The sequence below is a fragment of the Botryllus schlosseri genome, chromosome 1 (genome assembly GCF_051294905.1).
Source record: "Botryllus schlosseri isolate E-star chromosome 1, Bs_hap1, whole genome shotgun sequence".
NCBI lineage: Eukaryota > Metazoa > Chordata > Ascidiacea > Stolidobranchia > Styelidae > Botryllus > Botryllus schlosseri.
This window is the reverse complement of record NC_137236.1, coordinates 8,907,357-8,920,099: the sequence shown is the minus strand read 5'-3', so window position 1 is coordinate 8,920,099 and position 12,743 is coordinate 8,907,357.

The following is a 12,743-nucleotide window of genomic DNA, read 5'->3' as shown; positions in this document are numbered from 1 at the left end:
CATATGTGAGTTGACTAAAAAAATCTCAATCTTCCGTTTTGAATCCCGAAATACCCGTTAACGTTATTTGGGTTGATAAAGTCAACCATACCCATTGTCGTCGCGAATGCCGAAATCCACATTTCACGCCACTTTAGTGCAATACACAAGCATAAAGACGCGGTATAATTGCCTACGAAGACATTTGGCCGCCCTCGGAGGACATTTTAGCTTTGTTTAAAAACTTAATTTCTACTAATCTTATCATATCTAATAAATACCAAACATATTTTGAAACGAATATATTTAAGGAAAGTCTCTAACATTGAAATCAGTGACTTCCTTGATTTTGCATACGAGATGACAAACTTGCAAAATTGGGAACCTCACGCGACACCATAAGTCTTAGTTGCGACTCTAGGTTTCCGTTCAGTAAGCGAGTTCGGTACTCGTTTTTCAGGTATTTCATTTGCGAAAAGGCAGACTCGCACACGTAAGTGCTTCCGAAAATAACAAGAGTTTCTCTAGCCAATTCTCGCAAAAGTGGATATTCATGGGCCATTTTCCACGTGTCAATCAAATTCTCCTCGCACTTGAACTTTGTTACAAGCTGCTCATCATTCTTCAACTCCAACAGCTCCATCTGAAGGTGTGGCGGTGCACTTTCCGTTTCCACCAGGTGTGGAAAGGCAACAAGTCGTAATGTATGTGATATTTTTTGGAAATCTTTGAAACGATCTGCGAAATCCTGCAACACAGTATCAAAAATCCCCGAAAATAAAGTGATCGGAATCTTTTCTACCTTTATTTCGCAGCTGTCGATGAGAGACTTAAGTTGTGTAAAATGGAAAAAATCACGCTGCTGAATATGAAGTTTGAGGAGACGACATTTGTCACGAAAATCCGATACTTTTTTGTACATGGTGCATATCGTTGCTTCTTTTCCTTGTAGGCTTCGGTTTAAAATGTTAACATGGGACAGAAAATCCACAAGAAACGCCAAATATATGACAAAGCTCTCATTTTGTAAGGGGCAGTCTTTATTTTTTGTGGAATAAAATTCCAGTATTTCTCCTCGCAACTGTAGAACACGACGAGATGTGTCTCCTTGGGACAACCAACGTACTGCGGCGTGGTAGAGAATGTCTTCTGCCGACGTTTCGCGCTCTTGCAGAAGTTCTTGAAATTGCCTATGATGAAGACCATTTGCACGAATGTACAAGATGATGCGATTGACGTCTTTCAGAGTGTCATTTAAGGCAACAGATTTGACACTCAGGGCTTCTTGGTGGATAATACAATGAAGGTTTGTGAGCTGGTTATTATCGTACTCTTTCGACACGAATTCTGAAAATCTTGTCACAAAGCCATTTGTGTTACCTATCATTGCAGGTGCTCCATCTGTACAAATACCGCGAAGATTTTTCAAGTCTAATCCATTGCGAATGCAAGCATTCTTAACAGCCCCAAATATGTCTTCACCACGAGTGTGGGTAAAGAGTGTTTCCATTGAGAGCAGATCTTCGCAGAACTCAAAATTTGGAGACAGAGAGCGAATGAAGATCAATAGTTGTGCAGAGTCCTTAATGTCAGTCGACTCGTCGATAGCCAGTGAAAATAAAGTTGCTTCCTCATTAACCTTTGTCTGTATGGAGATCGTCAACTGTTTGGCAATATCATCTTGCCGACGCTGAATTGTACGACGCGAGAGAGGAATTGGAGAATAATCAGTTTCCTTACCAGGATGAATGCACCTAACAACGTCCACGAGACATCGCTTATGTAGTTCGCCATCTGAATAAGGCTTTCCCGCTGCACCAAGATGATATGCGACTATATAAGACGCTTCGCACAACTTATTTTTCGACTGAATGAAAGATGATATGCAAGATGTCTGCATTTGCACACTTTTCTTCAAACTTTCGAGACGACTTTTCCTCGACTCACCCACCATTTTTGCGTACTTGTGTGACTCATGACGACGAAAATGCTGCCTTGCATTATCTCCTTTAACAGTTTTGACCACTTGATTGCATATCAGACACATCATAGTATGGGCTGCCGTTTCTACCATAAAATAATCCAACTTCCATTTGATATTAAATGCCCTCTTCTCCTCTGTTACTGTTCTTTTTCGTTTTACTGACATATTGCGATGTAGACCAACTTTATAATGTAATTGGGCTATAAGGAAAAAGTTTCGTCTCAATGTATTATTCTCTTTCCGTTTGCTCAGTACACCCACACCCACTCAATGTTATCCGCTTACCAAGGCTTTTATAACTACGGTTCAACCTATCGCAGTATCGCCAATAGGCCCCTCACATTTGGACTTCGCGACAAGACTGACTAAGCTTAGTCTTTGGTCCTCATACTTAACCGACATTGGCGAAGTGTGACGTAACAATGCAATAAGAAAACGCTAGGCGAAGTCAGCTTTACCGGCAACCGGTAGTCATGACAAGTGACGACTGGAAATAAAATTATCCAATTCACTGAAGGCGTTACACAGACAATTACGGGTTCATGTTAATGGAAACTTTCAAGATTGTATAGAAACTCCTTCTGTCCACATACATGAGGATTGGTCAATTTCATAATGGTTGACTCCAATACATACAGATAAGAAGCAGATCTATATTTAGCAATCATTATTGTGCCCTCAACTCTCGATAAAGTGCACGATAGTCGCATATTCGTATCGCAGGAAGCCTTATAAGCAAATCTGAAATTGAAGAACCCGGACGAGGACGGGGCTCGTTCACTTTCGGACCAAAAACACATTTTCCCCGTAAGGATGTAGTGAGTTTGGTCCGAAAGTGAACGAGCCCCGCAGGTCCGTCTTTTAGTGGGTAGATTGCAGTATTATATTACGTCGATTGAAGCAGCTGGAAACGCAGTCACAGAGTATGAAGTGAAAGAGTTTACCACAGTGATTTAACAATACCCTCCATCGTCGTAATAAGTTTTATCATACATGTAACATATGATCCATCAACACACGGCCGCCAGCACATGCATTTCACATCACGCGCTCACGGCCGCACAATTATGCCTCCACGGCCGCATGCGGCCGTACGGCCGCAGGTTGCCCACCCCTGCTCTACAGTCTACACCAGTGCTTCTCAACCGGTGTGCCGCGGCACACCAGTGTGCTAGTTACGTCTCGCAAGTGTACCGAGAGCGACTTCTTCGAAATTATATGCAACATTAGGTTCAAATGAAAATACCGCCCGTGACGTCATTACATATATGAAGGGAACACTCGATTGACATTTTAATGGTACGTAGGAATTTTTTAATGGAAGGAATATTGATGGAAATAGTAGATTAAGTTATGATTGACCGACATGATCTGATAAGAATGACGGCATTTACTACGGTGCATACTGCATGATGGTACTATATGGAACTGATGAAGAGAGCACACGGAGATCTTTTAGGATAAGAATAAAAAATAATAAATAACACGAATTTCAGGAATTTAAATGGGATATGTGATTATGTCAATCATTGACCGATGTGATTATGTCAATCATTCCTTCAGGAAGTGCGCAAGATCGCCAAGATAAAAGTAGTAAAACCATTCCGTATACATCGCGATGCGGGTGTCATCGCGATATGCGGGCGATGTCTCCATCTATAATTGGCTGTAATATTACAGAAAATGGATAAGTAATAAATATCAACATGAAGGATCCGTGGCCGTGGCTAAATCGGTGTGGATTCCTAATGTTGTGTGATCGGCTCGAATGACTGGAAAGAGCCTGGGTGAACCTCCAACACTCGGGTGGGTATGGAACAGTCAATCTCGGTTTGATTTTAGCTGGTGGCCAATTGGCGTTGCAGCATGTTCGCTACGATGCAACAATATGTTGGGCCGCCCGCGGCAAGATTGTATGATTTAGGTGGAACGATTCGAATTACGGACAAAATTGCTGGCATCCGACATATAAAACGACCCATAATGTCAATTGATCTTTGCGTCAAAGCTAATGGAAAAAATACCGGAAATTTCGGTGAAGCAGACTGACGACTCTATTCTGCACGTACAAGTTGGGCGTACTTTATGACGGAAACTAAGGTAACTAAGGTAGGATGACTGAAGGTATATATAAAATTAAGCTAGTTCCCATCAATACAGTCATATAGGTTGAATATGTGAGTCAGTAGAATTTTATTGTAAAACCCGTTAATATTCGAACTTGCGATTGGGCACCGACTAAACCCGTCACTTCCGTCCAGCTATTTTGGCTATCAAGTTAAAACTGACGTATAGGTGCCGACTTCTTAAAATCGACGCTTAGAAACATTGCGAATTATGACTTAACGCTGGCCCTTCTGCCGTAAGTTCTAAATTACTTAAGTAGCCTAAGCGGAATAGAAAGGTGCGCGGCGAACCTTAAACGAGGTTTTTGCACCGCCCGCATTTTTTTCCTTCATGTGCAATCCTTGTGGCACGCTTTGCCCCATTTTTTTCCTGTGATGTGAGATTCCAGAAATATCCGGGGATGGGTTTATAGAAGAGAAAGGAATACGAATAAGGTGACCCGGATGGGTTTATAGAAGAGAAAGGAATACGAATTAGGTGACAAGGCATTTTTCGCCCAGAAGAAAAAATGAAAATTATGCCTCAATACCTAATTTGGGGCGTTCTTGAAGTTTCCAAGGGCCGAAAACCTGTTGGTTTAGAAATTGTTTACGTCATCCGTGCGCGGAGAGGTAACAGATAGAGGGTATTCTTTTCTTTTTTTCCCTTTTTTTCCTACGAGACAGAAAGCTATATAATTCGGCTTACTTGGTCTGGAGAGTCAGTAGCAGACAACAATTCGAGAAGAAACGAAGAAGGGTTTAAGAAGAATTGAAGAAGCCAAGCTCTCCCGTCTCAAGAAGACATTGGTATGTGAGCTACTGCATTGAACTTTAGTACCACGCAGGGATGCGACTTGGGTTACATATAGCTAGAAGATATGCGATACTTGCGTGTTGAAGATCCATTATCTAAATTATGTCTTCACCCTTGGAGAGTCATTATGAAACCGGGTGTTAAAAATTGATCCAGAAACTTGTGCTGGTTATTAATTGAACTGTTCATTGGGGGAGGTCTTGTGCAGTGACTACCTTCCTTGAGAAATACCTAACTAATTGTATCATCGGTGCAGTACACATTTGTAGTAGTAGTCTCTATGGCGCCATTAGGGTGTGACGACATCGTAGGTGCTTCGGTGCTTGGTCGTCACTGAATACATGGCTGCTTGAGAACTCACGCCTCGTATATTAAACAGACCGTCAGCCACGTTACTACAATATTGATAGTAATACACGATATTCGATCTTAATTAAAGGCGCATATTCGCTTGGCCACATCCTTGGCAAGGGCCGAGCGATTGTGAACGAAATATACTTATACTTCAGAACAATGGAAGGAGCTAGCATTCTGCAGCAGGTCTACGTTCATCTCGGCGCTCGCCAATCGCTGACGGCCATTCTGAAAGACAATCATCATCATTGGAACTTGGGCACAAACCTGCCCTTCAACTGTGCCGAATGTATAGCGACATTTGACATGGGATCGCGATCTACTGACGAAAAATTCGCTCTATTGACAGACGATCTAATCCTATCACAGATTGCCTCTGGAGCGGCCTCCAAACTCATGCTCGATTTGAAAAATATGTATGTATTCAATATTGGTAGCACTTTTACAGGGCAGAATATCATGGAATTTCGTCGTCGGGCAGATGGATTAAATCCCGCCCCAGAAGACTGTCCTAAGTGTACTAATATCTTGGCTGACCAACAAGCTATGATTTCTGCTTTAATATCGATTGAATTTCAGTCGCGTGTTACAATGTTTCAGAGGCGTTATAATCTATATGGCGACTTGAATGATGACTTAATTGTTAATTATCTGTCGGACCGAGACCTGAGGTCTGGAAATGTGCCGCACGCATTTTTTAAAGATGAAATGACTATTCGGTGCGTTATTCGCGAGGCTTTGGACGTCTATATTGGTCTGATGAGTGGGGACGATTTGGCTCCTAATTACCCCGATTCTGTGGGCAATTTGTTGAATGACATCGGACGGTCAATTTCGTCTAGCCGTGGCGCCTATGATTCTATGGAACTTGGTGGTTCTAGCGTCTCTTTGCAAGTTTCTCGTGCAGTAGCTTATTTAATAATGCCTATACTGGTCAGCTGTGGGATAGCACTAGCTGCCAACGAACCAACTCGTATAGACATCGCCCTACAACAATACTCGTTGCGATGTCATTCAAGTAATTCTGACGAGATTCTGATTCATACCATACGCGGAGAGCTTGTATTTTCGGAAGTGTGGCGTCTTGGAAACGTACCAGACGTAATGAGTTTCTTGAAAAACATCTGTAAAAATTGGTATCGCGACTTTAAACCACTGCCACCTGTTCAATCAACTTGTACCGTGGTAACATTGCCGAGTCTTGAAGCTATAAAGAGCGAAATGCCTGAACCCTGTACCAGTACCATTGATTGGTTTGGTAATTAATGAGACGCTTAATTGAAACTATGTTTCAACTGTCAGAACTCTTGGTGTGATATCTATAGTGGACTGCGTCAATACCGACGAACGTGTTTTTACCACAATTTATACGTGTGTATGGCGTAGATTTTGTTTGGCGACTTACTAATGTGCCTATTCTCGAGTAATCGGTGTGTAAGATTGTATACTCTTAAAAGAAGAACAATACGAGGCTGGTACTGACGGTGGAGGCTTGACGGGTTAATAGTTACAGTCAGGTTACGTTCCCACATGTCTGTCGGTTGAGAAGAGTTTAATAGTGGGATCGTAATTAGTAACGACTGAATTTCCATGGACACACCAATCGCTAGATGATCTTGAGACATTAGCCCCGTGATTAAGGAAATGGGTGAATAAATACCCAACAGAGTCGAGGAATAAAAGAGCCAACCGGCCAACGAAACGGGGTTTATATTAGCGTGAATTAATATGTTAACGCAGTGTGTGGGGGTAGAATCCCTAGTCAATTTAAAAATTCTGCTGAGACAGGGCCAAGTACTTCAGGGACTTGAAACATTCCTAAAATTGGGGATAGCTGCAAACCTCTGATATAAAATTGCTAACGCTATAGCTTATTGGAAATTAGCTTAGTAAATCACTAATCATGAATACAATTTGTAGTTTTGGGCCTATTCGATAAGCGGACAACCTGACGCGTGAAACAAGTTAATACTGAACTCCTTAAGACCTTGTTCTTAGTTGTGGCCTACCGAAATGTGAAACAGTGCTGGTGAGAATTATAAAGGATTTCGAATGGACCGCCCGCGCTCAGGCTCCAAGTGAACTAACCCGTGAATACGTCCACAGTCATAGTTAGGATCAGTTGAACACGGTCCTTACCAGCCAACGGAACGTCACACTTTGCCTCACTGAAGTACTTTAGATTTCGCGAAACTTTGACTCTATTCGAACTGTTGTAGTACCACCTTCGAGTCGCGCTACAGTCAACGAACGGATTACGGGTGGGGCTGGGCAAGATCGAGTACCTGGGTGATTCGATTCTGAATCACGTAAAATGCTTCGAGTCGAGTCGAGTAATCTAGTATCACTCATTATGACGTCACAACACAATGTATTATGTCAAAGTTCAAATATGTACCTTTTATGCGACCACAAAGAATATAATTCCTGATATCCATCACCTTAAGGTTGCTTTGGCATATTTTCGTCCATATCGATTTCATGGCACTTGGTGATAATGTTGCGGATGATCATGCTTTCGGAAATATGTTATTTCATGTAACGTTCGTAGCTTTGTACTATATGTTTCGTATGCTACGATGCGGCCAATATAGGTTTCAAGGCTTCAACAGTGAAAATTGATATCGAAACTATAATTATCGTTGATAAATTAACTTTCAGTGGCGAGGAGCGTATAATTTCAGTACTCGAAAAAATCGTATTTTGCTACTCGACTCGAATCATTAAAATTATTGCTCGATTCAGATTCGAGTACTCGAATCATTGTGCCCAGCCCTAATTACGAGGCATAGTTCTGACGCGGGTCCGGGCCATTTTGATGACTGGTTATGTACCCTTTAAAGTCTTATTGAGACCGCCTCATGCAGCTTTGGTTAGCATCTTTAACACGCAACAGGACCAATAGATGAAATCCTATGAGTAAAGTCCTCTAGTCCACTGGTTCGCGTTGAAAGACTTTATTGCCCACTCCAAATCCAATTCCAGGTGGTGGATCCTGAGTATACTCGTAGTCATTGCTGTTCCGATTCTAAATAGATGAAGGTCTTTTGTAAGGGAGTCGCATCTGAATTTGGTCTCTAACTCACTGTGTGCCGTAGTACGATGAGAGACAACTTTCCTGTGTGTAAAACCTGTAGAATAAATGAAGGAAGGTCCAAACTCAGGGCTCAATAGGGTACTTGTTACGGCGAATCATGAGTTCGGGATAGTAAAACATAGAATTCTACCTACCTTGATTGTAAATTTTGAGCTACAAACTGCCAGTAAGATAAAGAAAATAAATTATTTTCTTTTAGTTTCTCGGCTTTAAAATTTCAGTGTTGTCTAGTGTAACCCGCCAGGAGAATAGTAATTCATTTCCCAATTCACAACTTATAAATGTGAACCTGTCATAATAAGCAGGAATAGTTGACTTCGGTACAGCTCCAGATTCGCTAATTTAGCTACAAATGGAGTATAGATGAGCTGTGAATTTTAAAAGGTGTGTTTGATTTCTAGTTCATACTGAGTGAGCTGGCAAGTGGGTCTATTAATTGGGAATGGATGTATAGATTGATGGACAGTTCGTGAGGTCTATAAAAATAAATCATGCACAGTACAGGGTTACTTGGGTCGACTACTGAATAAATAAGGTAGAAATGGATGTTGTAAAATTACTTACCCATAAATAAGATGAGAATGACTTGAAGTTGTAAGCAGCAGCACCTGGGTCTTGCCAAATTGGATATTGACATCAGAATTTCTGGGAATAGGCCTTTTGAATTCTTCATGGTTGGATCTGAACAGGACAGTAAGCTTGAGCAGGATTTGTTTAATAGGACGGTCTAAACTGAAAAATATGAAGGTATAATTGTCAACAGTTAGGAAATATAGTAGGAACTCATTGGTTCAGAGCTGCAAAGTTGGCCTATATGATATTCGTACAGGAAATTTTGTGACATAATATTCAGTCAGGGTGGGTTCACTAAATAGCAGATATTTAGCTGCCTAGAAAGAAGAGAAGGAGACCATTTAGGGAAAGCATGAATTCTTAACCTTGTTGTTTTACACTGGTGATTGAAATATCAAAATAAGTTTTATATAACAAAATGTTAGAATTACCCCAGTTGGCTAGAGTCATCACTTCATGTTTTGGTTTTCGCCCAATTCAGTCAAAACAAGCAGTGAGTTGGAGTAAATGGTATTGACTTAATTCCAACAACTTGACCTGAGTTGGGTGATGTCTATTGACCCTAAAACAGTAAACAACCCATGACTATTGTATAGTGGCACTAGGTCACGGTGAGGTTGTCTATATTCCAACTCTCATGTTCTGACTCCCATACCTGATTCAGACATGACTTGCCGCGCATACTATGGGTATCATAGCATTGTCCTAGCGAGCCGAGTATTGATGTTTGCCTTCACCAACCTGAAAGATGAAATGTAACTATTTGATACTTGGGAATTTCAGTGTATAACTCTTGGTTAGGATGAACTTGACAGTTTTGAACAGCACTGGCACCCAAGTTTATTTTCAACAACCCTAGATTGATCAGACTGAAACATATCTGATAGGAACATTGGACTATTTGTAAAATTTTTTTTGTAAGTGTTATTGTCTGGAGTTATTTCTCTTCAAATCAGTGAGCAATGCTTTGATTGGGTAACACATCAGCATGTTGTTGATCATCAAAGACGAGGATAAAACAGCTAAAGGGACAGATGGGTTCTCATAGATTTGTTTAAGGGTACCGCTGGATCGCTGCGAGGGATGGGCGTGGTCTGTTAAAGTTTTTGTGGGACTTTGGCAGACCAGAGTCTGTTGGTTGCGGCGTTCACTATAGCAAATACCATAGTTAGAAGAGACAAATTACTTCCTTCTATTACTACAATGCCCTATGTAATTTAATGATTGATATGAGAAGTATGCGGGTGTAAGATATGTTCATCTATGAACTAAAAGGAATTTAATCACTGTAAGACAGATACTGCTGCACATTTCGCTGTAATATCGCTTGGTTTTAGAACAAGCAATAATCCAAAGCACATTTTAACAGAAAAGCAGCTTGATAGTCACCAAGTTGGTAACCTAAGTGGGGCACATTTTTTTACATAAGTTTATGACTAACCATTCATGAGTTAGTCTAGTGTTCTACATTTCGGATACATCTAAGTGTGACTTACTCATGTAATGCCTTCTCACGATGAGGATACATCACCTTGTAACTGGAAATAAAATGTACACTCATTAGTTGCGGACTATGATACATTCCCCCATATTAGAATGCCTGTGGGCTGCTTTAATACTATGGGGACTTAGTTGTGATACTGCGCGGCTAGACCAAATATCCGCCATGTTGTTGCCTGTAGGGATTGATGATTTGTATAGCAGCGGCCTCACTGACGCTGGTGTTTCACCACAAACTCGCCATAGTAGTGAATTGATCTAATAAATTTTGAGTATGATCATTCTCACCTCTAAAATTCAATTCAATTTGGGTGATGGCTTGACGCGACTGCGGTATTGTCGTCCGGGCACCAGTCTTAAAAGGCGACTCTTGGGCAGCCTTGATATGAAAGCAAAGGCAAACTGTTATAATATATTTTTATTCCGGCTTCTCCATTTTGGCCCAGCAACGACGCGCTAGAACTTGCAAGTTTTCTTTTTAATATTTTCTTTTTTTCAATTATTGAGAACTGGAATTTCGCCCTAAATTTCACTACAATAAATGTAGCTAGTATAAAGTAGCTTACACACCGGTGATAACAATGTTTCCCAATTTCCAATCATTGGAAAGATTGATTTCTATATCATTATGTACAATGTCTTGATGAATTTATACTGGATCTTGGTATTTGCGACAGTGTTTGAAATGGTCGATAAGGGCCATTTTGCAGTATGGCGGCCTTTAGTGGCATCTAGACAAATAAGAACTTGGCCTGCAACCTGTTACGAGCCTCTTGAATCTTGATGGCCAGAACTATTTGAACAATTGGTGCACCCTGCACAATAAAATGCTCGAACGTCCACCTGCCATCAATATTTCGGTTTACTTGATACATAAACCAAGACCACTTATTTTCACGCGACAGTCTATACTTGACTGTTGAAGTCGCCTTGCTTTGACATGTGTAATCCCGGTAGATAGGTGGTGATTTTCTGTAAAAAGAAGTAACAAGGCCTGCCTTTTTATTGGGGTTGTAACCAAGTCACAAGGCTCCGAGTCACAAGTCAATCTCACTTTTGTATTTTTGGCTCGGGTTGGGTCGAGTCATTTTTCGGTTCCCACAGGATCGAGTCTGAGTCATGGTATTGTGACTCGGGTCCGGGTCCGGGTCATTGTGTTGACTGCTCAATTTACAGAGGTCTTCCTAAAACCCAATAACTCAGATCATTACTACCCTGCTTTTTTATCACACACCAGCATAGGGTGCAGCTTGTAAGACCGGCTCGGTCAGTGAAATGGCAAAACCACAAGTCAATTGTATTAATGGTACTATTAAGAAGTTCGTTATTTGGAAATTATAACCAATAATTTGAGGTCTGGCAGAGTTAATGCGTTATTGCTGTGACACACTTGGTCTAATTTTAATTTCAATTTTTTTTATTTTTTATTTTTTTATTTTTCGTTTAGCATCAGTAAAATGCTTCAATAAGTATGCTTATTTTTTTGATCCTAAGGCTTTAGGTCAAGGCCCGGTCCATCATTCCCAAATGGAGGGGTTAACTTGGCCTGATGCTACAAGCCGGAGCGCTACCGGTAACCAAGTGAAGATTCATTTTTAGGGACGTATTATCCGTGTGAAATGGACGTTCTGCACTCAGAACTGGACGGGTAAAACTAGTTATACCGATATCCTTCGAGTTCACTAACGAAAGGAAGAAAAACCGGACTTGGCCGCATTTTGAGATTTGGCGGCTGTGAAAAATTCGCAGAACGAGACATATACGTACCTCCCCTACTTCGGGATTTGTTTCGAAGTGGTGGAAATCCTGTCGAGCGCGGGCTGTTGATATATCCAATAATGTAGCTCGTCTGAAGACTGCAGTCCATGTCGTCCCAAAATACGTCTCTATATTCCAATCCAATACGCCTGTAAGCTCGCCATCTAGACAACCGCAATCGTTACCTGGTGTCTTTAATTTGTCAGTGTCGCCGATGTAAACGGTGTTGTGAATTTGCCCGGTATCGCCGGTGTCGGCTGGTAATAATAGTTTGATTAGTTAGATAATTTGCGTTTGTGGCCAATCTTTAGGACTTCCAGCTTGTAAGAAATTAATTACTGGGATTGAGCCATTCTGACTTTATGTAAACTATACTATTGATTGTAAATTCTGCAATGAACCACGTTGTGTATCTATTCTCAAATAACAAGTTGTAAATGGAAAGGTCGGGGCCTTACAGTATGTCGTTGGTTCAACAGGCTAAATTTTTGTGCGAAGATCTGGATACTTCGCTACCTCAGCCGAGCGATTATGTCCGCGGGTATTTTGGAGCACAGAGTAACTAGTTTTCGATAA